The following is a 24,445-nucleotide window of genomic DNA, read 5'->3' as shown; positions in this document are numbered from 1 at the left end:
CAATGAATAATATTCGACATATTATATATTCTAATATAATTCATTATTAACTATTCATCTGAATAATCAATGAACAACAGTTAAGTGAAACGGTTTGAAAGATGCCTGTAATTTTATAAGTGAAGGTTGCGTGTTTTTGTCTATTTGACTTGTAATTTATACATATGCTTGCACTTATGCGTTACACTTACATCTTTACAAAGATGCAAGATAATTTTTTCATTGACACCATACGCTTGAAGAAGTGCAGAATAGCTTGACCTTTCACAGAATTGTCAATATCTAATTGTTATAAAGCATAACTGCGAGACAAGTGGCAATACAAAAGCGTATTATCAGATATCAATGGTGAAAAATAGGTTAATATTCATAAGCTAAGTATAAAAATGCTGTAGCAGCATAGCTCTATACCACAATTCCAAAAGTCAAGTTGAGAAAATAAGCAAATCTAAACATGCGTGCAGTTTTATTTTGTCTACTCGTTGCCATGGCTTGCGTCATGGTCAAAGAAGTTGTAAGTAATACTACAAAAATTATATAAAATTCTTTAACATATAGATGAAATAATAAGTTATTTTAATTATTTAGTATACATATTACCAATTATAAATTCGGGATCACTTACGTTTTTCTGATAAAAAGTTAAGTTAAAAAAGATCTTTAAACATTTTTTTTAAAAACTATGTAAATCGAGAATATAATAAAATTTTATTTTCTTTCTTTTTTCTACAAACACTTTAATTTCAAAGTTGAAAACATTACGTAAAAATAATTTTTTATGTATGAAATTCAAACATATTGTTGCAAAAATTTATTGTATATTTTAAAAACCATTTTAAAGCTTAGAAACTTAAAATGTATTTATTTTCATTAATTTCTGATCAATGATATTTCATCAAGCTACAAACCTCAGAGTAAAACAAAAGTATTGAAAAAATGCTTTTCAATTCTATATAATTTAGGAACAAACTGTCGTAAAAACAAAATTAAAAGATTTTACAGCTGTATTTCTCTTTTTTAAAATACATTTTTAAAAAGTTCTGCATAATTTTTTAATTGAAATATCTTTGTGAAATGCGGAAAAATCATTTTCAAATTTATGAATTTATAATAGTATGCATCTTAAATATTTATTACTATAATTCAAATTGCATCGTGTATTGTGCATGTATTTTATTTTTACTCACAGAATTCTACACCAGGATTTTGGGCCGATCTCCTTGCACATTGCCCATTGTTAAGTCATCTTTTCCCCAAAAATTGTTGCTGTGCAACAGATTATAGTTGTTGTCCAACCACCGCTGCTAATTCTGGTACGACTTAGTGGTACATCTTCTATAAGGAAGAAGAAAGCACCGGACTGTCAAATGATTACAACACTGTGGTAAATGATAACAACTTGTCCAAAATGACAAAATAAAATACAATATAAAATAACAAATCTAAGTTTATAATGAATATATAGTATTTGAATACTTCATTGTAAACTCAGATTTGTCATTTTATTTTGTTATATTTTTGACAAGTTGTCATCATTTATAATAGTATCGATTGAATCTAACCTCTACTGTGAACGACTGGAAAGATTACGCCAAGCAATTGAGAGAAAGCGACCAGAATTGATCAATAGGAAAAGCGTCTTCCATCACGACAACGCTAAATCCCACACATTTTTGGCGACCTGTCAAAAATTGAAAAAGCTTAACTGAGAATTTTTGATTCACCGTCTAGTTCTGAATTTGACCAGCATTTGTTAAATGTAATCTGATATTAGCATGTTTGACGTAATACACATATGTACATATATACAGGCATATATACGTATTGGATATAATAACTTATAACACAATACATATGTAACATGCATAATCCAATATGTATATATGCAATAGAAAAAATGTGTGAATTATAAGTGGAAACTAAAATAAAAGTATATAAAATATAAAATCAGTTTTAATAATTATTGTATTTTTATTACAAGTACATATACTTGTTATCAACTTCTCAATCCTTATTCTTTAAAATGCCGTATAATAAATATATTTCAATAAGACCATGAACTGATTCATTAATCTAGATTAATTAATATCGGATAATACTTCATTGAATATTCACATACGGGATGTAAATGTCAATGAATCGCGGCAATATCGGTTTCAATTTAATACAATTTATATGTATTAATAAAAAATGCTTTTGCATTTAACATTTGAACATTTGGATTCTTTAAAACGTTTATACATCGATTATTGAACCAATATTCTTTCAAATATGTATCTCTCTGCAAATATTTATCTTAATATCAAAACCATCTGTATGAAACATTATTACATGATTATTACTCTTATCTTTCGCTGATACAGCAAAAACATAAAATTTGATCTTAACTTAATTATCGAGAATCTGACATACTTTTCTTGATATTATTACACGCCACAATCTTCTATCTTCATCCCGCTTAAAAAGTTAATGGAAAAATAAATTATTAACGCGTTAAAATCTTTCTCGAAGCTGACGTATAAGACAAAGGAAATAAAATAAAGTCAGAAAATATATCGTATTCGTTAGAATGAACGTTCTCGAGCGGCGATATCACTCTTTAGCCGACTTCATGACTTATTGTTAAATGAAAGCGGTCTCGAGAGGGTTGAAGGAAAAAGAGTTACATGTAACGCCCGTCTCCACTCGGGCAGAGTTCAACGGGATAATATACCCGGAGGGCACGAACACCTTTATCGCATTAAAAGCGACGAGCTGCCGTCTGGACGTACGCGTGAGACTATACCCGCTAATCTGACCTGTAAGCGCGTCTGGTCTCACGAATACGTCACGGGGCTCATCGCGTTTCGGATCAAACCGAAATGTCTTGCGTATCTTGAACGCGAACGATATGATCCTCTTAATGCGTCCCGAGGCTCACGAGTATTACGATACTCTCTTCTTCTCCCCTCCTCCCACTTTCTCCCCTTTCTTCGTCCCGATCGTCTATTCGCAGTGCCCCCGGGATCACCCTCCGTTTAAGCCGGACGACGAAGCCCCGACGAACATCGGCTTACATGCATACTGATGCGTTGCACGCGGATACGTATTAATATGTTAATACGATACACCGCCAGTTATGAGACTGTTTGATACTACAGCTGTTATTCGTTTGCCTCTATAATGTGATCGCACCTTTGTCAAATATTTTCGCTTTGTAATCGGCGACATGTGTCAATGGAGATACATATTTATAAAAATATTTGATCGATTAATAAAGACAGTGAAGAGATTGTACTGTGTCTGTTGTATACGATGGCATGCTCCCAGCGTACAGAAAAAGCTGAACAAACGCGACTTAATACACGGGCCTTGCGTTATTATATTATCCTGCCACTTCGACATCTCTTTTCATTCATCTCGATGTTATTTTTTTACAACCAATGTTGAGTTTGCAGATGCTTCATCGACGGTATTATACATATATATTTATTTATTTAAATTAAAAGCGGTCGAGAGTTTTAAACAAACGTTTTTAAAATTTTTCAGCTATACTTTGATGCGTGTTTTCTTAATCTTTCGCGACAACTTAACGAGCCGTCCTCACGAATTGCGCTCACGAATTGCGGTCACAAAACGAGAAATAGTTCGCCCTGTCTCGCGCAGCTCGCGTCACCTTTCCGTTTTCTTAAGGTCGTTGTAAGCTGTCGACTGCGAAGAAGGAGCTCGCTGTCGCAAAACGACGCGCACGATTCTGACGCCTCGCGCCAGCAAGAATGCGGCGTCAGCTAAGCACATTCGTAAGCTTGCCGCGTTATGACATTCCTGCGTCGCAGGAGGAAGGGTACGAAGGGTGGAGAACAGCGAGATGTGACGGCGTCTTGTTAACGGCACACGATGTCCTCATTATCGCGACTGACGATGATGACGATGCAGGTACTGCGCGATGCGAAGTGGATTCTTCGCTCTTCGAATGATGAAAGCGCCAGAGCGAGAGAAGCAAGTGGGGAATATACGAGGAAAACTGTGAACTCATTAAGATGGTCTGGTATTTGTTAAGGACGAGGGGACGTCTACATTCCTAAGAGAGTAAAGATATTTAGTGTCTTTAAAAACACACTTCCTAAAATGTCACTCCCTAAAATGAAAGAATATACTAGAGCGTTCAAATATTAACCAGACTTTACTGATGTTTATCTTAAATGTAACATACATTATTTAATAGTAACACGTTGTGCAACTGCAATAGTGCTTCTTTTTTCATTGTTGATGTTTAAAAAATATTTTTGTTACACAGAAAATTTACGAATCCGATATTTGAAAATCATAGTTTGACTGTAAAAATATATTTTTGGTGAAATTAATATATATTTTTTAAAACTTTATTTAAAATATTTTTTTTTAATAGCTCTGCATCTAAATTGTACTATCTCACAACTTTTATTTTAAAAGAACCAGATGATTAAAGTTGGCAGTGTCCGAAACATTACTTATGGGGATCATATACTTGGATATCGAAGCCCATGAAGAAGTATCGGTTACAAACGCCGTTGGCTTCGGCTTAATGTCAAAGTCATTTTGCTATTTCTCAATCGCTAACAATTGTATGAGAAAAAGATTACTATAATTCCCAATTGCATTTATTAACTCTATTAGCTTTAATTTAAACATACCATCTTGGGATAAATTTTAGCAATGACTTATGTACATATAACTTCGGCGAGCATCCAATCTCAAGTTTCTATCTTATAAGCCGTGCACGAACAATGTCGTTATATATCGGAGGCGAGTGCACACGAGACAAACGTTTTTAATATTCCCTATCTCCACCATCGGAAATCTTTGGCATCCCGCAGAGAGACACGGCTCTGTCTATCGTAAGCGAGGAATGAATTAAAGTTTTTGCAGAGACTTTGTTTCCCGCGATAGCATACCGAAGCCAAAGGGCGCATGATTTCTTCGATCGATAATCATCATCCCCCGCACTGCGCGTCTCCTCCGCATTTCCCATCCATTTGATAAACGATACATTTTGAGATTATGAACAATTGTACATATCGCGTTAACTTTATCGAGTAGCAGTTTGAACAAAGTGCAATGAATTATCTATATATAATTATCTATAATATACAGATATCGGAAATGAATCACCGAGAAAAATACCTGTTTGTCAGCCGAAGAAATACGAGGCTGTAACGAAGTGTTGGGCGCTATCGATCTTCGCGGCGGCTCGTTCCCGCGTCATTAATCCTAAATAAGGTTTATAAGATAAAGTGGAATGGGCTAGCGAAGGTCAATAAATCTGGAGGAAACGGTAAATTTGTTTCGTACTTCAGATTCATGGATACGCGATACTTACGTAACACGGCTTTTTCAACGGCGTTTATTTTGTGCTCTCGGTAATGCTTCTTTTAAGATTCTACTAGCTCGTTTAATGAACTCTATTGCGAGCCGTTTAGTTCTATACATTTGAGAATTTGTAGTTATTTTAAGAGAATATCTTACGCGTACATACCTTCGAGCTTCGGAAAATTCCGTAATGTAACTGTCTAAGTTTTACAACGACGTTGCTTTTAATATTCATAACGGAAGTATCGCGATTTGACTGCGTGTTTTTTTAGCAATCGGCTAACAACCCTGGTTCTCATTATTCCATGCGAAACGTAACACGCTCGGGCACGACTTATTATGCTGCGCGCCCTGAAATTACGAGGTGGGCCTCGACGGGACCATTCAGGCAATTTCATAGGGAACTATCTCATCGGCAATATGAAATTTCACGGTATCTCATACTATGTTACCCTTCTCAAGTCATGATGTTACCATAAATATTCAGACGCTTTCTGACCTAGACAGATAACAATTTCGCTTTACGAGAGTTTGCAAAACTAATACGTATAAACATGTGTAAACATGCGCATAATCTTGACTTTTCTAGACTTTATGCAATTTCATACAAAACTACTCTCATTCGTTCTCGCGATTCGATAACTGTAATTAAAGTAATCCATTATCTTTTGAGATACAAATATTTCTCAAAGATTAAATGGAAATAAATTTTTTTATTAATTGCGCGATTTATGATTTAACCGAATCCAGATACGCGCGCGTACGAAACAGCGTCTAAATTCCCCGTCCAGCCGATAAGGTCTTTCGGGTCCATGCGAGGATCGGAAGGGCCACGCCCTGCTCACGTTGCTCGTTATTCACGGCGTGAAGGTACTCCATCTCTCTTGCGCGCTCAGATCTCCTCCATGAATCTTATCCGGGCCGCGGGTCTCCTCGTTAAATCTCGCCAATCAGATATATATCGGGGATGCAAGGCGGTTTCGTGGTCGGGCAATCGCTGCCCGTTTACGCCGGGTAAAATACTGCGTCGGCAGATGCTCGCCTTGCGAGCTTAACCCTCTCTCGATTCTTCAGCGGCTGCGGCAGGGCATGCACTGTGTTTATGGTGTACGTTGTCCGCGCCCTGTACACTGTAGGTTCTCCTACGATTTTGTGTGAGGAGTAACAACCAGCCAGCCAGCCAGCCAGCCAGGCCAACGTCGGTGTGTTTCTGGCGCGTTGTTGGAAGAGCGACCGCGCCGCAACTTCCCGCCTCCGCTTGCTCGTGGTGGCTCCCTCGGGCCACCTTCTCATTATCCGTTGGTGATGGTGGCTGCGGTACGACGGTGGTGATAGTGATGACGACGACGGCAGTGGCGGCGACGGCGACGACGGCGGCCGGCGGTTGCGCCGGTGGTAGTGATGGTGTTGGCTCAGCTAGTAGTGGTAGTCGCGTCCGTAATGGCAGTTCCGTCGCAACAAAGGAATCGTTATTAAGCGTCGACCTGCCCGGGGACGCACATTCCTGGACAGTCCCCATGAGAGAAGATGGATACGCTCCATCCAACCTATTGTTGTGTTGTCGCGCGAACTCAGCGGAGGATAATTTTTAAAAGAAACCGAGATTTTCTACACGGCGTTATCCCGCGTACTCCCCCGCACTTCCTTGGCAATATTTTTTTCCGGAACGTTACGAGAGAAACACTTTCACCGCGCGCGTCTTCCTCTCGCATGAACGACGGTGACCTGTCGTTCGTTTCACCTTCTACAGCGCAGCCGCGCGGGCATCGAGATGCTGGATATACGAAAGGTGAAGAAAAATGCATCGGACTGATCTAATAGACTTTCCTCCCGGTTGAGTATCTAGACGAAAACGATTTCGTCGTGGATTAAAGGCGAGATATCGAACGGGCGCAATTGCATCCTTAGATCTTCGAGCTACATCGGATTCCCCGTGATGTATTCTCGTCATTAGATTTCGAGGAACGTAACCGTATCCAGACGTCGTTAACGTTATTGCACATTCTATCTAATTACTGATCAGATTAAAGTATCGGAATTCTCTTTACGGATCACGCGCATCAAAAAGTATCTTGAGACCTTCTCGAGATCGAGATTACAAGAAGAGAATCCAGAACCCTTTGATGTAAATTTTGTGAGGATGAGAAGGAAAAAGAGATACCTATATATAAGGAGTAAAATGGGTCCAACTTCTCTGTCTGTCATGTTCTAATACTCGTGTAAAGAGGACTTAAAGAAGGCTTATTCCCTGAAGTAGGTAGCTGTTACGATAGTTTCTTGTCTAAGGCACATTCACAGATGGTTGATAATGCATTCTCAAAGGTTACAGTTTCTTAAGTTGTACATTCTTTTACAAAATTGATCGACAATGTCGCTGAGCTATTTTATACTTCTAATATAACAATGTCTTGTTAGATATACAATTGGATATGTAGAAATAAAATGAGATGAGAAATAATCGCGAAATCAGAATATCAGAATTAGTTGAACGACAACGTTGATTCAGATTAATTGAAAGTTGTTGCTTGTTTCGAGAGGAAAAAAGCGCGTCGTCCATATTTTGCTTTAATTTTTCTACTTCCGCCAGCCGCCAAACTTCATTCTCTATGCCTTTCTGGAGGCACTCGGTTTAACCGGATTCCAGATAATTCACTTCCTTGCTCATCGTCGTAACAGGACATTAACGAAATTAACGTGTGCGCTCGAGGTAAGATAAAATTTATATCGTACGCGAGAGATAATATGCGCGATACTCTTCGGGCATTATGCGTTGAATAAAAAGTGCTGGATTGCTGCGTTTCAAAACGACAAATTTTCACGCAGCTGCTTAACATGTTAATGTGAAGAGCATCCCTCTTAGATATAGATATCTGTATCTTAATTTTCACGGAGAACAATATTTGTTTGATATATTATAAATTATATGTATATGAAACACTACAATGCAAATTTTTTAATAGCGCACATTTCTGTCTTTACATATTTCATCTCCCACCTTTCTCATAAGCGGTTTTGTTTTTAGATTGCATTATTAATGTTCCCGCTAGCAATTACTCACTGTCAAACGTGACGTAAGTTTAGACAAAAATTTTGAAAAGAAGATAGATAGCGCTCATTATATGCATATATAATATATAGAGTGATAAATGATTTCATAATAGATAAACATAGAGAAATATATTTATCTTGAAATTGATACATATATGTAGATAAAGATATTAGTCGTTTTATTTAAAACGTTACAAATAACATCAAGGTACTTGTGTAAGCATTCCTCAAATATTGAAATGAGGGAAAATATTTTCTTTTATTTTGATTCTCTTAGGTAGAACTGTGGGATGCTTACTCGCAGTTGTAACACTTTGTATACGTAACTAATAATCTGAAAAATTGGTAGCGCTGTTGCAAGCTGTCGACACCTGTCGACGGCACACCTTTCGTCGAAGAATTTTTTCAGGTGTTCTCCTCGATCAGAGATGTCTTGTTAGCCGAAGATTTGTGAGCGTTCTGCCTCATTAAGACATAGTATCAGCAATTGTCCCCATGCTAACCTGTGTTTTAGCCGCACCTAATCGGCGTAAAATTCCATGGTATTAGGAATTTCAGCAGCCACTTCGGAGCAACGTGTCCGCCGTAATCAGCTCTCAAAATCCGGCCCTTCCTCGTTATTGGACTCCCTTAAGCATAGGTTACACCAAAAATGTAGCCTTTCGGAACCACGATTACACAGCACCGATTATAAAGTATCGACTCTCGAAAGGCGAAACTGAATTAAACCGGGTCAGCTCATAATCGATATCCAGAAACGGGAATCGTTGCTGCAAATTACCGCTTGAATAGCGCGGATATATCGCGTTTCACTGTCGATAAAATATCTCTTACCTCGTTGGTTCGAACGACGCGCTGCTCCCTCGTATTAATGCGTTTGTGATTTCTCATGCAAGTATATTTGCAGAAAATTGTGTCAGAGTCTAACGATAATGGAGTTAACTATTATTAAAGTTCTTTCACATTGACGAGTTATTAGTATCGGTAAATGTCATGATTCGTTCAAACGGCAGACAAGTATGTAGCTGAAGCTAGCAGCCAAAGGCAACAGCCAAACGCCGAGCAGCCAGGGCCGAACGTCATATAGGCGTTTCCAGGGAGCACCATTCAATCAAACGTTAAAAATTCCCTGGTTATGAGATTTTCATTCGCAATCGTTATTAATTGTTTAGTGGTTCTTTAAATTGTTAATTACATTAGTCAGATAAATACAAGGAACGATGTCTTCAAATTTCTACGAAAATATTTTTTGAAGTCGCTTCTATCGGCTAGAACGACTTAATTAACCGTATATGAGGAATTTTTATGAAAATGCATTTTTGCAAAACATAGTTGATTACCAGAATAATGCAGCAATTTTTTTTTTAAGTACATAACAGCTTTTTGTAGCAACCAGAGCCGACGACGACGACATAGCGGTTTCACGGCTCCAAACGATAAAAATTAATTTTTTCAATATTTATAACAATTAGGAAAATGCACGTCGTTTCGCGAATGATCGATCAGTCGATTGTACGTTACGGAAAGATATTTCCAGCCAAATTTGGAGGAAATCGTACATTGCGTCTAGGCGTGAGACATAAAGAACGATAAAAATAAATTTTTTAAATATTTATAACAATTAGGAAAATGCACGTCGTCTCACGAATGATCGATCATTCGATTGTACGTTACGGAGAGATACTTCCAGCCAAATTTGGAAGAAATCGTACATTGCGTTTAGGCGTGAGGCGCAAAGAAAGATAACAATTAATTGTTTAAATATTTATAACAATTAGGAAAATGCACGTCGTCTCGCGAATGATCGATCTTTCGATTGAACGTTACGGAGAGATACTTCCAGCCAAATTTGGAAGAAATCGTACATTGCGTTTAGGCGTGAGGCGCAAAGAAAGATAACAATTAATTTTTTAATTATTTATAACAATTAGGAAAATGCACGTCGTCTCGCGAATGATCGATCTTTCGATTGTACGTTACGGAGAGATATTTCCAGCCAAATTTGGAAGGAATCGTACATTGCGTTTAGGCGTGAGGCGCAAAGAAAGATAACAATTAATTTTTTAATTATTTATAACAATTAGGAAAATGCACGTCGTCTCGCGAATGATCGATCTTTCGATTGAACGTTACGGAGAGATACTTCCAGCCAAATTTGGAAGAAATCGTACATTGCGTTTAGGCGTGAGGCGCAAAGAAAGATAACAATTAATTTTTTAATTATTTATAACAATTAGGAAAATGCACGTCGTCTCGCGAATGATCGATCTTTCGATTGAACGTTACGGAGAGATACTTCCAGCCAAATTTGGAAGAAATCGTACATTGCGTTTAGGCGTGAGGCGCAAAGAAAGATAACAATTAATTTTTTAATTATTTATAACAATTAGGAAAATGCACGTCGTCTCGCGAATGATCGATCTTTCGATTGTACGTTACGGAGAGATACTTCCAGCCAAATTTGGAAGAAATCGTACATTGCGTTTAGGCGTGAGGCGCAAAGAAAGATAACAATTAATTTTTTAATTATTTATAACAATTAGGAAAATGCACGTCGTCTCGCGAATGATCGATCTTTCGATTGAACGTTACGGAGAGATACTTCCAGCCAAATTTGGAAGAAATCGTACATTGCGTTTAGGCGTGAGGCGCAAAGAAAGATAACAATTAATTTTTTAATTATTTATAACAATTAGGAAAATGCACGTCGTCTCGCGAATGATCGATCTTTCGATTGTACGTTACGGAGAGATATTTCCAGCCAAATTTGGAAGGAATCGTACATTGCGTTTAGGCGTGAGGCGCAAAGAAAGATAACAATTAATTTTTTAATTATTTATAACAATTAGGAAAATGCACGTCGTCTCGCGAATGATCGATCTTTCGATTGTACGTTACGGAGAGATATTTCCAGCCAAATTTGGAAGGAATCGTACATTGCGTTTAGGCGTGAGGCGCAAAGAAAGATAACAATTAATTTTTTAATTATTTATAACAATTAGGAAAATGCACGTCGTCTCGCGAATGATCGATCTTTCGATTGAACGTTACGGAGAGATACTTCCAGCCAAATTTGGAAGAAATCGTACATTGCGTTTAGGCGTGAGGCGCAAAGAAAGATAACAATTAATTTTTTAATTATTTATAACAATTAGGAAAATGCACGTCGTCTCGCGAATGATCGATCTTCCGATTGAACGTTACGGAGAGATACTTCCAGCCAAATTTGGAAGAAATCGTACATTGCGTTTAGGCGTGAGGCGCAAAGAAAGATAACAATTAATTTTTTAATTATTTATAACAATTAGGAAAATGCACGTCGTCTCGCGAATGATCGATCTTTCGATTGTACGTTACGGAGAGATATTTCCAGCCAAATTTGGAAGGAATCGTACATTGCGTTTAGGCGTGAGGCGCAAAGAAAGATAACAATTAATTTTTTAATTATTTATAACAATTAGGAAAATGCACGTCGTCTCGCGAATGATCGATCTTTCGATTGAACGTTACGGAGAGATACTTCCAGCCAAATTTGGAAGAAATCGTACATTGCGTTTAGGCGTGAGGCGCAAAGAAAGATAACAATTAATTTTTTAATTATTTATAACAATTAGGAAAATGCACGTCGTCTCGCGAATGATCGATCTTTCGATTGAACGTTACGGAGAGATACTTCCAGCCAAATTTGGAAGAAATCGTACATTGCGTTTAGGCGTGAGACGCAAAGAAAGATAACAATTAATTTTTTAATTATTTATAACAATTAGGAAAATGCACGTCGTCTCGCGAATGATCGATCTTTCGATTGTATGTTACGGAGAGATATTTCCAGCCAAATTTGGAAGAAATCGTACATTGCGTTTAGGTGTGAGGCGCAAAGAAAGATAACAATTAATTTTTTAATTATTTATAACAATTAGGAAAATGCACGTCGTCTCGCGAATGATCGATCTTTCGATTGAACGTTACGGAGAGATACTTCCAGCCAAATTTGGAAGAAATCGTACTTTGCGTTTAGGCGTGAGACGCAAAAAACGATAAAAATTAATTTTTTAAATATTTACAACAATTAGGGAAATACACGTCGTCTCGCGAATGATCGATTATGTATTATAATGACTAAACTCTATGCAAATTTTTCAAAGTTTGTTAAAAATCTCATAACCAGGGAATTTTTAACATTTGATTGTGCCCCCTGGAAACGCTTATATGACGTTCGGCCCTTTCCGCTCGACGTTTGGCTGCTAGCTTCAGCTACATCAGACAGGTAAAGTTCGATGAACTTGTCGATGTAACGCGAAACTTGTACAATTATATGTAATATTTAATCGTTCGAAGAAAATAGTAAAAATTCGACGAAGAAATAGAAAATGCCGGAAAGATCTTTTCTTAATTAGCACGTGCATGGCAATATGTCTAAACTTGAATAATTCATTCATTGCAGAAAAAAATGATAATGTGTCGTTAGCTATAGCCTCTGCAGTTATTTATCGTTATCTATATCAATTTATCTAAAGAAGAAACGACTTTGTCTTATCTTTATTTAAATTATTATAATGTATATTATCCCTTTCTTTAATTTAAGTTAAAAAGTATTACCTTTTTTAAATTATCTAATCTATTCGATCTCCTATTTAATCTCCAAGTTATCATTTACTCCAAAAGGAGAATTTTTTAAAGTGATAATAGCAGATTGCACAAGTCAGAAAACAGTAGCGCAATGTAAATTTAAAATTAAATTATCTTTATCTTATCTAGGATATACGTTTACATGTAATTTATTTAGACTTAGAATTTTAAATTATTCAAGCGTAACATTGCCTGTACATTATCATTGTTATTTGTGACACGATTTTTAAATAAACAATTCACGCATATCTTGCATCGAATAATATTTTCATACGCGAGGTTTCCGCATGAAAAATAATATCTCCGTGTAATCATTCATTTTGTTATTTAATTTCACTCATCGATTCGACGTGAGCAAACGTTACTCTTTTACGCTATATATATACATAAAAAAAAAATATATATATATATATATATATATATATATATATATATATATATATCCACTATGTATCGTGGAAAATTGATTGCCTTAACCATTTTTGAGACTTCACGTTTAAAAAACACTTGGCACCAGTGAAACCATCGAAACACGATGCGGTGATTAAATGCGGAACAACGACCGGAAACTTGTTATTTCATTTTGATAATATCACGAAAGCGAGAGAGAGAGAGAGAGAGAGAGAGAGAGAGAGAGAGAGAGAGAGAGAGAGAGAGAGAGAGAGAGAGAGAGAGAGAAAGGAAAAGAGGGAAAGGAAACGGCAGAGGGGTGTTATGCTGGCGGAAAGCGAACCAGATTAAAGCCGCATCAAAAGCGGGATGGATATATAATTACATTAGCCCATACTATCGGGTGGAAATAACAGGTTAGACGCAGCCGAGAGACTGGCGCGCACACGCGGTAATTAGGTTGTATCAGGTTCGTAAGCTGCGTTGTCAGCGAATGGACGACGCGCGTGCGAGAGAGAGAAAGAGAGAGAGAGAGAGAGAGAGAGAGAGAGAGAGAGAGAGAGAGAACCTGCAAACACGTTAGAATCTAATGACATGCTATTACATTTCGGGGCGATCGCGGGAGGCGTCGCGTCGCATCGCGTCGCGTCGTTCCCCAAAACGCAGGAGAGAACGGATCGTCGAGCGGACGCTCCGTCGCTCCGGCATCGCGACGCGCTACGTTTACTCCCTATCCTCTCCGATACATCCACATCTCATTAGACAACGTCTTCTCGCAGGCACGAGTTCACAACGAGTTTATTACTCACGTTACTCTCTCTCTCTCTCTCTCTCTCTCTCTCTCTCTCTCTCTCTCTCTCTCTCTCTCTCTCTCTCTCTCTCTCTCTCTCTTTCTCTCTCTCGCCGTGCGTTCTCATTAAACGTAACGAGCGTTCACGCCGCACGCGTAACGTCTTTCAACGGTAAGGTGCGTTTACGCCGCCAACGCGCTTTCTATCGTGTGCGAAAAGCGTCCTTAGAAGACGTCAAGTTAATCGCGGCCGCCGGGCAGACACGCTCTCTGCCGTAATGCCAGGCGATTTATTTAAAACGCATGTGCATATGTGTCTGATTCGTACATGTAATTCCCATCTGCGATCTGAATATGTGAAATCGCAAAAATTATTTACTTTTGCTACGAGAAGGCATTTTAAACCGAGCTGATAGTTTATTCGCAATATCAGTCAGTAGCATCGTTGCGCCATGAAAACTTCAATACTTTTGTTGACAATTACGTAAACAAAAATGATGACGAACAAGAAGAAACTTCTGGCGCGATCCCTGTTGTATACCGTTGAAATTATGATCGGGCGAAGAGATGAAGAAGGAAAAGGAGAAGAAAAGAAATTACGGTCATGCATCCGATAAAATTCCGCGTTGCACGACGCGAAATTATTTAAGATAAACTGCTCTTCGAAGACTTGCCGCTCATACTTCGTCCGGAGGGGAAGATATCGAAATGCTGCTGGCTCCCCGGCATTCCTTAACCGAGCGGAGTATAGTCGTAAAAAGAACGAGACTCAGTATTTTATGATATAACCAATTTGACTTTCCTGGCACTTCGACCCGATGATCCTAGCCACCGCAGGGAAAAAAATCAGTTCGTCCTTACTTCTATCCATTCCTGTACGTTATGGGAAATAATAATTCAGAAAGTGCTGCCAGCGAACGATCGGACCGACTTCGTTTAAGAAGAGAGAGAAGCTCGTATTTTTCCCTCCACACATTAGAATGTAAAAATTCATTTTCCCCTTTTCGCAAAAAAAAAGAAATCAAATAAAATCATAGAAAGACGCGCATGTGCTTGTCTGTAAATAATTTGAGTCGAGTGCTGCGCAGTCAAATCGTCGAGAGGTCCTTCTTCCACGAATCTGCCCCTTTCCTCCGTCTCTTCAGGTTCGCCCGTCTGAGCGTACCTGAAGCAAGAGTGCGTGTATATTCTGGGAACGTAGGTATTTTCCCGTTTGCGAGTGCACACACAGGCACACGCACACGGAAGAATGGGACCGGGTGCGTCGTTTCAGACGTAACATACAGTCGTGCTTTTTGTACGCAACAAGCTCCGGCTCGATTGTCTCTAAAACCGTCCTCGGCGAAATGCACGTACTCTTTTTCCGGGTTTCACCGAGCAATCCCCCGCTTCCCCCGCGCTCTAGCCGTCGCGAATTCAACCCCTCCAGCAAACCCCAACGCGATGTTTGGATAGGTACGCGACCGTTTCTCCAGAGAGTCATCAACGAATACGGCGACGACGGCCGCTTACACCGGCAAGAACGATTTGCGTAATGGCGTCGCGACACGAACCGTGCAGTGTCAATGAACGAGTCCGAGGCTCGTTGCGAAAATATAAGGATATGATATCGGGGCTTTTCAATAATAAATTTCACACGCTGTAAATATCCCGAAATATTTGTGCAAAACTGACTTAGTATTACAGAAATAATATTGTATTCTATTGTGACCTGGATCCCTCTGAAGAAAAGTTCATGTTTAAATTGATTCCTCTTCTAAATATCGTTCATATATGGATAATATTCAAATGTCGTTAATTAAAATTGATAGCTTAGTAATTTCTCCAGATTAAAATTCATAAGCATCGACTCGGGAAACATTAACCCCGTGACGCCACTTTGCATTCGTTAGACACAGTCGTGGAGAAATTTTTTTACAAAACGCCGAGTTCTATATCCGGAAAGATAATCGAACTCGTTCAGAACTAGTTTCCGGGAGAGTGAAATTGGCATTCTCCCCGAGGCCGAGAACGTCGAGATCCGACGTTAGATTTTGTCAGGACATAGGATATTAGGCAGCACTGTAGACGCAAAGAGAAATGCGCAGGAATTCAGTCTGGAAACTCTCCCTGCCATACCTCCCGCTTGCTTGAGCCCTCTCGTACAATCTTGCTGGTTGCAGATAAGACTAATTACCATTATATCCATAGAGAATAGCTCGTGCAGCATCATCCGAGAATCCTAATCTAACCTTTAATAATATCGTCGACAGTCAACAAGCTGCGCAGCAGTATGAGACATTCCGAGTTGATCATAATTAACGAAGCACAATATGGACTTTGAACGAGCTAGAGAAGAATGTCACTTGGAATTATTTATAAGTGTCCTTTTTAAAATCACCGACTCGTGGCACAAGTGACAACCTAACTAATTGTCCACGGTCTAAGTTTTATAGAAACTTATATCTAGTGTTTATTTGTACATAACAACGTTAATTTAACGAAGAGCAAAGTTTGAAAATTGACTCCGTATCATAGCTCGTGTTAACTTCTATTTACTACGGCGCGGCGTATCGCGTGTTTATGCATGCGGTCTCAGCTTTAAAGATGAAATCATGCGCGGGTAGAACGTGACCCACTGTTAACGTTGTAAAAGACGTAGAACTTGTTTGAACGTATCGGTATCCCTGGCAGAAAACGACGAGCGTCTGCTTACTAATGGCGAGTGGCGCGAAACTTTGGACGGGCGTTATGAAAATTTACGGATTTTAAATGCCCGCGAACGGGCGTCGGCATTACAAGTTTTTACCCGGGCGAAACTTCGTCCTCCTTATCTCCCTTTATGGTCGAGTGCCGTCCTAGAAAATGGGGTAACGCGGGTATCTCGAAGCGGAAACATCGATCTCTCCAGGGGGTCGTAAAGACCGCGAGAGGCGCGGGCGAAGACAAAAGTAAAAAAAAGATAGAGAGAAAAATGAACATAAAAAGAGAAAATAGACGAAGAAAGGAAATAATCCCGGAAATTGAAGTGGACAGGGTTTACCTGCGAATCATATTTCCATTCTCCGATAAAGGGAATCCTCCGTTAGTAGGCCAGTAGGATATCGACGCTCTGTATATCAAGACGAGAAGAGAGACCGATTATTTTGTATTTTTCTAACATTGAACTTTCGAGTAGTAATAGCTTGTAAAGATATCCAAGTCACGAAAAAGAGAGAAAAGTGCATTGCATCGCATGCACCGTCAGCAATTTTAGTGAATACTAATAGAGAAATATTATTTCATGTTCTGAGAGTTTTAAAAGCGACATCGATAACTACGTTATCTTCAGCTATGTTGAAACGCTCTTCCTATTATCCATTTTCTCATGCGGTAGAATAGCGTCTTCTTTCGTTATCGCTCGGACTTTGACCGTCTAGAAGCGTAACATTGAAACCGCTCGTTCACGCGGTTGGAAATAAATCAAAGCGCGCTGCGAAATCAGCGATTTCTCGAATTAAATTGCCAGCTTAATTTATTTAGTCGTTCGTTGTATCGGACACCTTTCCGCTGCCGTCCAGGCTGCTAGCGGCGCGCCGCGCCGGTGACAAGGAGAGGCGGCGTCGGCAAAGTTGGTAACTTTATGCTCCGCTTGTTTAGATTGGACAGGAAAGCGGTCCCTCCGGTTCTCGCCGATGTTGGTAATTTGGCACCGACTTCGGAGCCAACCAGCCGGTACCGTTGACGGTTTAACCGTAATCACCGAGCACAACGACTTTCCCGAACTCCCAATCCCAAGATTGTCCGTGTCGCCAAAGGCGTCCGTGGCGAGCGTGCGCGCGCGCGCGCGCTTGCGAGTGCTCTCTCTCGCGTAGCGCCGAATCGATCTCGTGATCGAGTAGGAAAGACGAGTTCTCTACCCGTGCCAGCTGCTACATTTGTCGGCCACTTAACCCCATTGCTCCGTCCCTAAGTCACTTGCGCTCTGCGCGAACGTGTTATTACCCTGTAATGCATGCACACCGCTTATCGGTTACGCGATGTTCTTCAAGATGTTCTTCGGCGATTAAACACGCCGAATTGGGAACGAGGTGTTCCCACTTTGTGACAATCTAATGCCGGATAATTGACGCGTAAATGGAACGATAAACGTCTAAGGCGCCAGTATCTTGACCGCTGTCACGATCAATCTTTCTTTATTCGTTACATTCATTGCGCAACGCGTGAAAACGCTTCGACGCCAATCGCTTTCTCGTCTAATGATCTGCTGTCTCGAAAAATGCCAGCCTCTCGGTGCAGGCAAACTTAATCTTAAGTTACGACTCGTGACACGTGAATCGAGCAAAGACAAACAATCGTTCAGGCGGCAATTATGTCATACGGCAGCATTAAACGCGAGTTTCCATTTCAACGTGTGCGCGTTTATATCCCGGCTTCATGGTTTTCGGCTCGCGTAACTCATCGAGCAGTTAGAATCACACGCACCGATCCGACTTGTAGATATGTACTCCTCTACCGTATATATTGTCGGCAAAAGCGATTAGCAAGGCGCGACTGTTTGAGATGTAGGCGCGCAAATACGGGCTTATTGATTCGCCGCCTAGACACTGACGCTGCGTCGTGAATAATCGACGTGAATAATCGCCGCGCGTAAATACGCGCGCGCTTCTTAATGCGGACGGGACGCGGAACAAAGTATACCGAGTGCATTATTACAGCAGAGGAACGCAAGTGCATGCATGTCTGAGCGAAATCGATCTGCAGCCGTTCAGCGCGGCAGCATTATTCATTTGTGGTCGCGAAACGCTCGCTTAAAGAAATTCTCGCGCAATTTTCGCGCTGTGTCGCCTAACGTGGCATCCAACTACAGAATTTCCAGGCGTGAGACACGTAAATGGAAGCGAACGATTTCGAGTTCCGAAATTCATTAGGGTGCACCGCATCGAACTCTTAACACGTATACAGCTGCCATTTAACCAGCCATTCACTCTACCGCCACTGCCTTCTATCCTCTAATAACTTCCCGATAGTCGAAACGTCACGAGTTCCAGCGAACGACTAGACTCTGTATACGCTTCCAATAACCGCAGGACAGTTGCCAACTGGCGCACATGTCGTTTTCCAGAATGCTCCCGTCCGTGAATTTACTTTGCCGGATCGCTGTTCGAAGCGAAATATAGGCCAGCTCAATTTTTCAAACTCTTTAAATGCATGTCGCGGAACGTCAATTGGCAAAAAAAAAAAAAATCACGCTTAAAAGCGCGCAATTCTAAATACTCTCTCAACCGTCTCGAGTATATTATTGCTCGTTATTTTCATTCGTCACACGAACTCGTCGTATTAAACAAATTATATATTTGGAAATAGTGGCAGTTGCGACGATAACGAGGATAAAAATAGGGGCTTGAGACGATAATCACGATTTAAACCGAGCAAATCCCAGGAAGGTCTCTCCCCTCGCTCGCTCGGTGCCATTTGGTATATACGTCGAAAATTTCGTGCCCAACCTTTCGTGGGCTGGTATAATTAGCCGCGAATCCCGCGCTCGCGTTGAGAGAATGCGAGAGCTCTCTCGGAATACCGAGGGAACGCTTGCTTGCCTGGCGAGACAACTGGTGGATCCGAACCACGCGGTAACCTTCAGATGACAGCGACGACGGGAAGGTGGAAGTCTCACAACGGGGTTTCGTAAGATGAGCTATGACGCTACACGGCAAAGTTAGCGGCTTAGCGTCAACGTTTGACAAATTGTGCGCCTCCACCTCGCGCCATTGGACGACGGCAATCTCCATTCTCTCTGTATCCGCGGCAATGACGTACGCCTTTGTCCCGGCTGACGCGCTATTTTGTTGAATGGCCACCTTTTCGGGCGTACGACGCGGTCTACGGGCGTATTAAACAACAAAAGCGTTCCTGGAAGACAGTCCGCGTGATTCGTAATTAATTACGAGTGGTATAAACACGTCACAATGAATCGGGCGAGCTAGACGTCTCGCGCACTTGATTAATCGTCACTTACGAGATCGGTCGAATCTCAGCAAAAAGGAAAAAAGAAGCAAGATTCACGCGGTCATTTGTCGGCACACACAGTCAATGCTTTTATACGAATATCAGTCTTGAACAATGCCGCAAACTTCGACCTCCTTAACGAAACTGATGCGACTTCGAATATTTGTTGCTTTACGTCTCGCCGCGTGACAAAAGCGTTACAGAGAGCTAGTCTTTCGCGGAATACACGTCTCTCTCTCTCTCTTCTCGGGCGAGAGACCTCACTCAAAGATCCACGTTGGAAGGGCTGCGAAAGGCAGTTATAACAAGAAGGCGAGAATCGAAGGGAGAGGATCCCCGCCTACGCGCGGAAGATCTAACCGATAAGGGAACAACGTCATTATGTCTTGATCGCGCTTGCCTCCCGCAGCATCCAGTGCGCGCATCCTTTCATCGCGCACGATCACGGGTCTTCATCTCCCCCACGCCCGCAGTTACCCTTAAACCGACGACTGTACGTGTCACCGCGATCCTCCTCCATGCGCGCTTGTGTTCGTTCGTCGTCGCTCGTGAGACGCGCTACGTTTCGCAGAACGCATGTAAGATTAATCGTGACGTGCGAAACAGTCCGCTACCCGCGTCAACGCGAACACGTGTTGCCCATTCCTGCCACTCTACTTGGGTGGTTTCGCGACCGACGGAACGCTCGATTAACATCGGGATATCTCGATGTTATTCACAGCGAATAACGACGTGACTGTGCGAACAGCACGCGTCCGGTACGCGATTATACGCGTCGAGGAAGAATTAGCTCGGCTTCATCTCACACGTTTTACAACAGTACTTACATAACGGTTTGATAAAAAAAATATTTATAATGCGAGTTACGTCGTTAAGTAAACATTTACTCTCGCATATCGCAAGATCTGTTTACGGTTCCTCGCTAAAACTTACAGACAGCAATTTCTTCGGTTATACTGTCAGAATTATTACGTTGCTTACGATCGGCGATAAAAGTCTCGCGCAGAGTTTACCTTGCGAAAATCGCGTCGTATATCTCGTATTAGCTGGAAATCGCAAGCCCAGAGCCCAGTTCTCCGGCCGGACGACACCGAGGCTCTTTTCGAGGGAGAGGGGCATTACATTCCGTGCGCGCGGCGCGGAGGTTTCGAAACGCGAGTCCATCGTTGTTTCAACAGACTCATGGGAATTGGCGGTACGCGGAGGAGAGGACGAACGTTCCCGAAATCCGCGTGCGACGGCGGTGGTGGCGGAACTGAAATATTAAACGGGAGAGTGCAGGGATGCGTCCACGTTACACGCGCGCGCACGTCGCGCAACGCGGTCTACCCGCTATTTCGTTGGACCGCTATGTACGTGCATATTAACCAGTTTCTGGTTAGCATCGGCTCGCATGCTGCGGAATCGTCGCTGCGTGTGTGTGTGCGCGCCTGATAAATATTCTAATTAGCCGATGCAGCGGCGATATAATTCGTTTACGCATTAATTCTTGCTGCCCGCTGCATCACAGACTCTCCCCTGACAATGCGAAACGCACGGTGTCAGTTATGCGACAGCGTTGGACACTTCGTCTTTAAAAATTCATAATGGATCAATACAGCCACGTAAATATGTAACGAAAGATAAAGTCGGATAAAACCGCAAGATTAGACCGCTAAAAATATCTCGGTCGATGCTCAAAATGTTATATACAGACGGAAAACAACCCGAAAATGTAAGTAATGAACAAACTGTAAGTAATAATTTCATTTTATTTTTACAATAAAGCTTGAAGAACGTTTTCGCTTTCGGCGTCGATGTGTTTCAACATCGCATTTGATTTTATTATCCCCAGCTGAGAATTGCGCGGCGGCCCGGCGGAATGGTCTCCCCAGCCTCCGCGAGTAACAACGCACGAATAAATATTACAATCGTCCAAGTTGTAACGACGCATTAATTCATTTACACAGCGGTCCTCTCGCATCCAGACGACGTCGGGCTCCCTTGATACCGCGATACCGCGTAGCGAACCTTGTTAGCCCCACAGTTTCCCCGTGTGACGATGGCGCGCCGCTGCATTACACGTACCCGGCATTACAGGCAATCGTCCGACGATCGAATCGACTGACTCCCGACTCCCAATGTGTATTCCGCGCGCGGCATGTCAGCCCAATTTTGCCGGGAAATACGTGTCGCTGCGCTGCTGCTAGCAGCATGCCTCGCGTCCCGTGCCGTATACCGACACAGAGGCGGGCAAGAGAGGCAGACGGGGGAGGGGGGGGATTTCGTGCCGCGGGTTAATTAATAAATGGGGATTCGATTTGGCGGGAATAATTCAGGAATTAACATCGCGGCACGATTGGCCTATCACTATTCAGTTCGGTCAGCAAAAGGCGATGTACGCGCGACAAAGCACACGGACGTGTCAATATTAGCTGAGAGCTGCGAACGTTAATAATTGATAAATAGCAGTAGTTCTTCGTTACACAGTTTGACAATTATTCGACGACCATGTATAATAAAGGCGCGCTTAACGTTCTCAGCATAATGAGAGCGCTTTCAGTTTATATTAAAATTAACGCTTGTTCAAACATTTAAGTATTCAATATCTTAACATATATAATTTGATAAATAACAATTTCCTACTTACACTATTTTCAACGATGTTTTTATTTTAAGTACAAATAAAACGGAAATCCTAGTCGGAAATATTTGAGAAAAGAAGTGTTCAACAAGAGCACACTCAACATTTATTTACAATTATAATAATAAACAGGCAACGGCGCTCTTTAGCAGACAGTTTTCATTCGCAAGAAACAGATAGGGAGAAAGAGACAGAATTGCCAGCTGTCCATTATATCTTCTTGGCGTACACTTGTCCGCGTGTACCGCGCCCGTGGTCGCGTATGCTGGCGTATGCTTTGCGGTAGTACCAGCACGTGGCTGGTCCGAGCCAGAAACCCACTCTCGTGCCTGCGGTTTCCTTTGTTTTCTCTGTTTTGTTTCGTATCACTCCATTATACCACACGGAGAATCCTAAAAGAGAGCGGCACCGACGCGAGCTCGTACTTATAGGGCACCCGTATGGAAAGTGAAAGATAAACTCGATCCTCATCTTCGCGAAGCTACCACGAAACGAGTTCTTTGATTGTTTAAAAGTAAAACTGTATTATGATTAATAATATTGTCTCTTCTACGGGAAATCTTGTTCTCCATAATTTTACATTTGTGTATTAAATGGCGTTATCGCGTGAAATATCACTAAAAAAACGTACAGTTACAATAATTTTTTTTCCTCGGGTTTCTGAAGCATTCTTTCTATTATATTTTTCAAGAATATTTATAGAAAAAAAAACAGAGAGAAGTGTTTGCAAAAAAATATAATTTTATCATAATTCTGCAATGCACACACGGACTTTACGCTGTATAAATAAATACAAATGCAAGTGTTGAAATTCAGTTAAGTCTGATAGAATTATTGTTTGCTCCGGCTTTCCATGATATTGGTTACCAAAAAAACAACATGAGAATAGTTTTATTTCATCATGTTTGTGCCGAAAATAGATTACGGTTTTTTTTAAATATATTTCGGTTATATTCAAAATATATGATACGATTAATCAATGCAATTCTGTAACTCTTCTATTGATAATTGAACAATTTATTTCTGAAATACTTCGTAAATATTTAAAAGAATTATATAAACGCGAATATTTCTCTGTTGATATAAATCTAAAATTTAAGGTTTCTAAATTACAAAATATTAAATACGGAAAATATTTTAATGTAAGAATAATCTAAATATATATGTATTTGCAAAATTAATACTAAAAGTTTAGTAAACCAATCATATCTTTTACTGCAATAAAAAATGATAAAAGTTTTAGTATCTACGTGTTTATCGATTTACTTTTCAGCGAGTTTATAAAAGAACAACGATGCATGAGCAATACCGCGAATTGAACCAATCATGGTGATGCACATCTCTCCTATTTTCAACGATATTTTCGGGTATCGCGTACAAAGCCAGTAACGTTCGGTGTGATAAATACGGTGGAGAGTTTTGCCACTATGATGTGATCGCGAAACTTTGCGGCGCAGATGGTTGAGACTGTTCGGCGTTGAAAATTGTCTGTAATTTTATGGCCGGCGGTGGAAAAACCCCCGAGTTGGTGAATATAACGAATTATAGTGAAAGCGCGAATTAAACTAGGACAAGCTGTATAACATAGTCCGTCACACACTGCGAAATAAACTTTGGAGTATGCTATAGATATCGATTCGATTAAATATAACTTGTTAATACGCTCGATG

The 24,445-nt window shown here is 40.6% G+C and overlaps 1 protein-coding gene across 9 annotated transcripts in view; it reads left to right on the top strand.

Annotated features, from left to right (window-relative positions):
- Positions 1–24,445, top strand: part of LOC105829490 (teneurin-m) — a 533,228-nt gene that overhangs the window by 118,202 nt on the left and 390,581 nt on the right. Inside the window, exon 1 of one of the 9 annotated variants that reach the window (XM_036289431.1) lies at positions 14,277–21,866. The exons of the other annotated variants lie outside the window; for them this stretch is intronic. The gene's annotated coding sequence lies outside the window, so the exon portion shown is untranslated. Of the gene's footprint in view, positions 1–14,276; positions 21,867–24,445 lie in introns of those variants that run through there. 9 annotated transcript variants of the gene reach the window in all.

This window comes from Monomorium pharaonis, chromosome 7 (assembly GCF_013373865.1).
Source record: "Monomorium pharaonis isolate MP-MQ-018 chromosome 7, ASM1337386v2, whole genome shotgun sequence".
Lineage (NCBI taxonomy): Eukaryota > Metazoa > Arthropoda > Insecta > Hymenoptera > Formicidae > Monomorium > Monomorium pharaonis.
The sequence above is the reverse complement of the archived record's forward strand: the minus strand, read 5'-3'. Positions and strand labels throughout refer to the sequence as shown.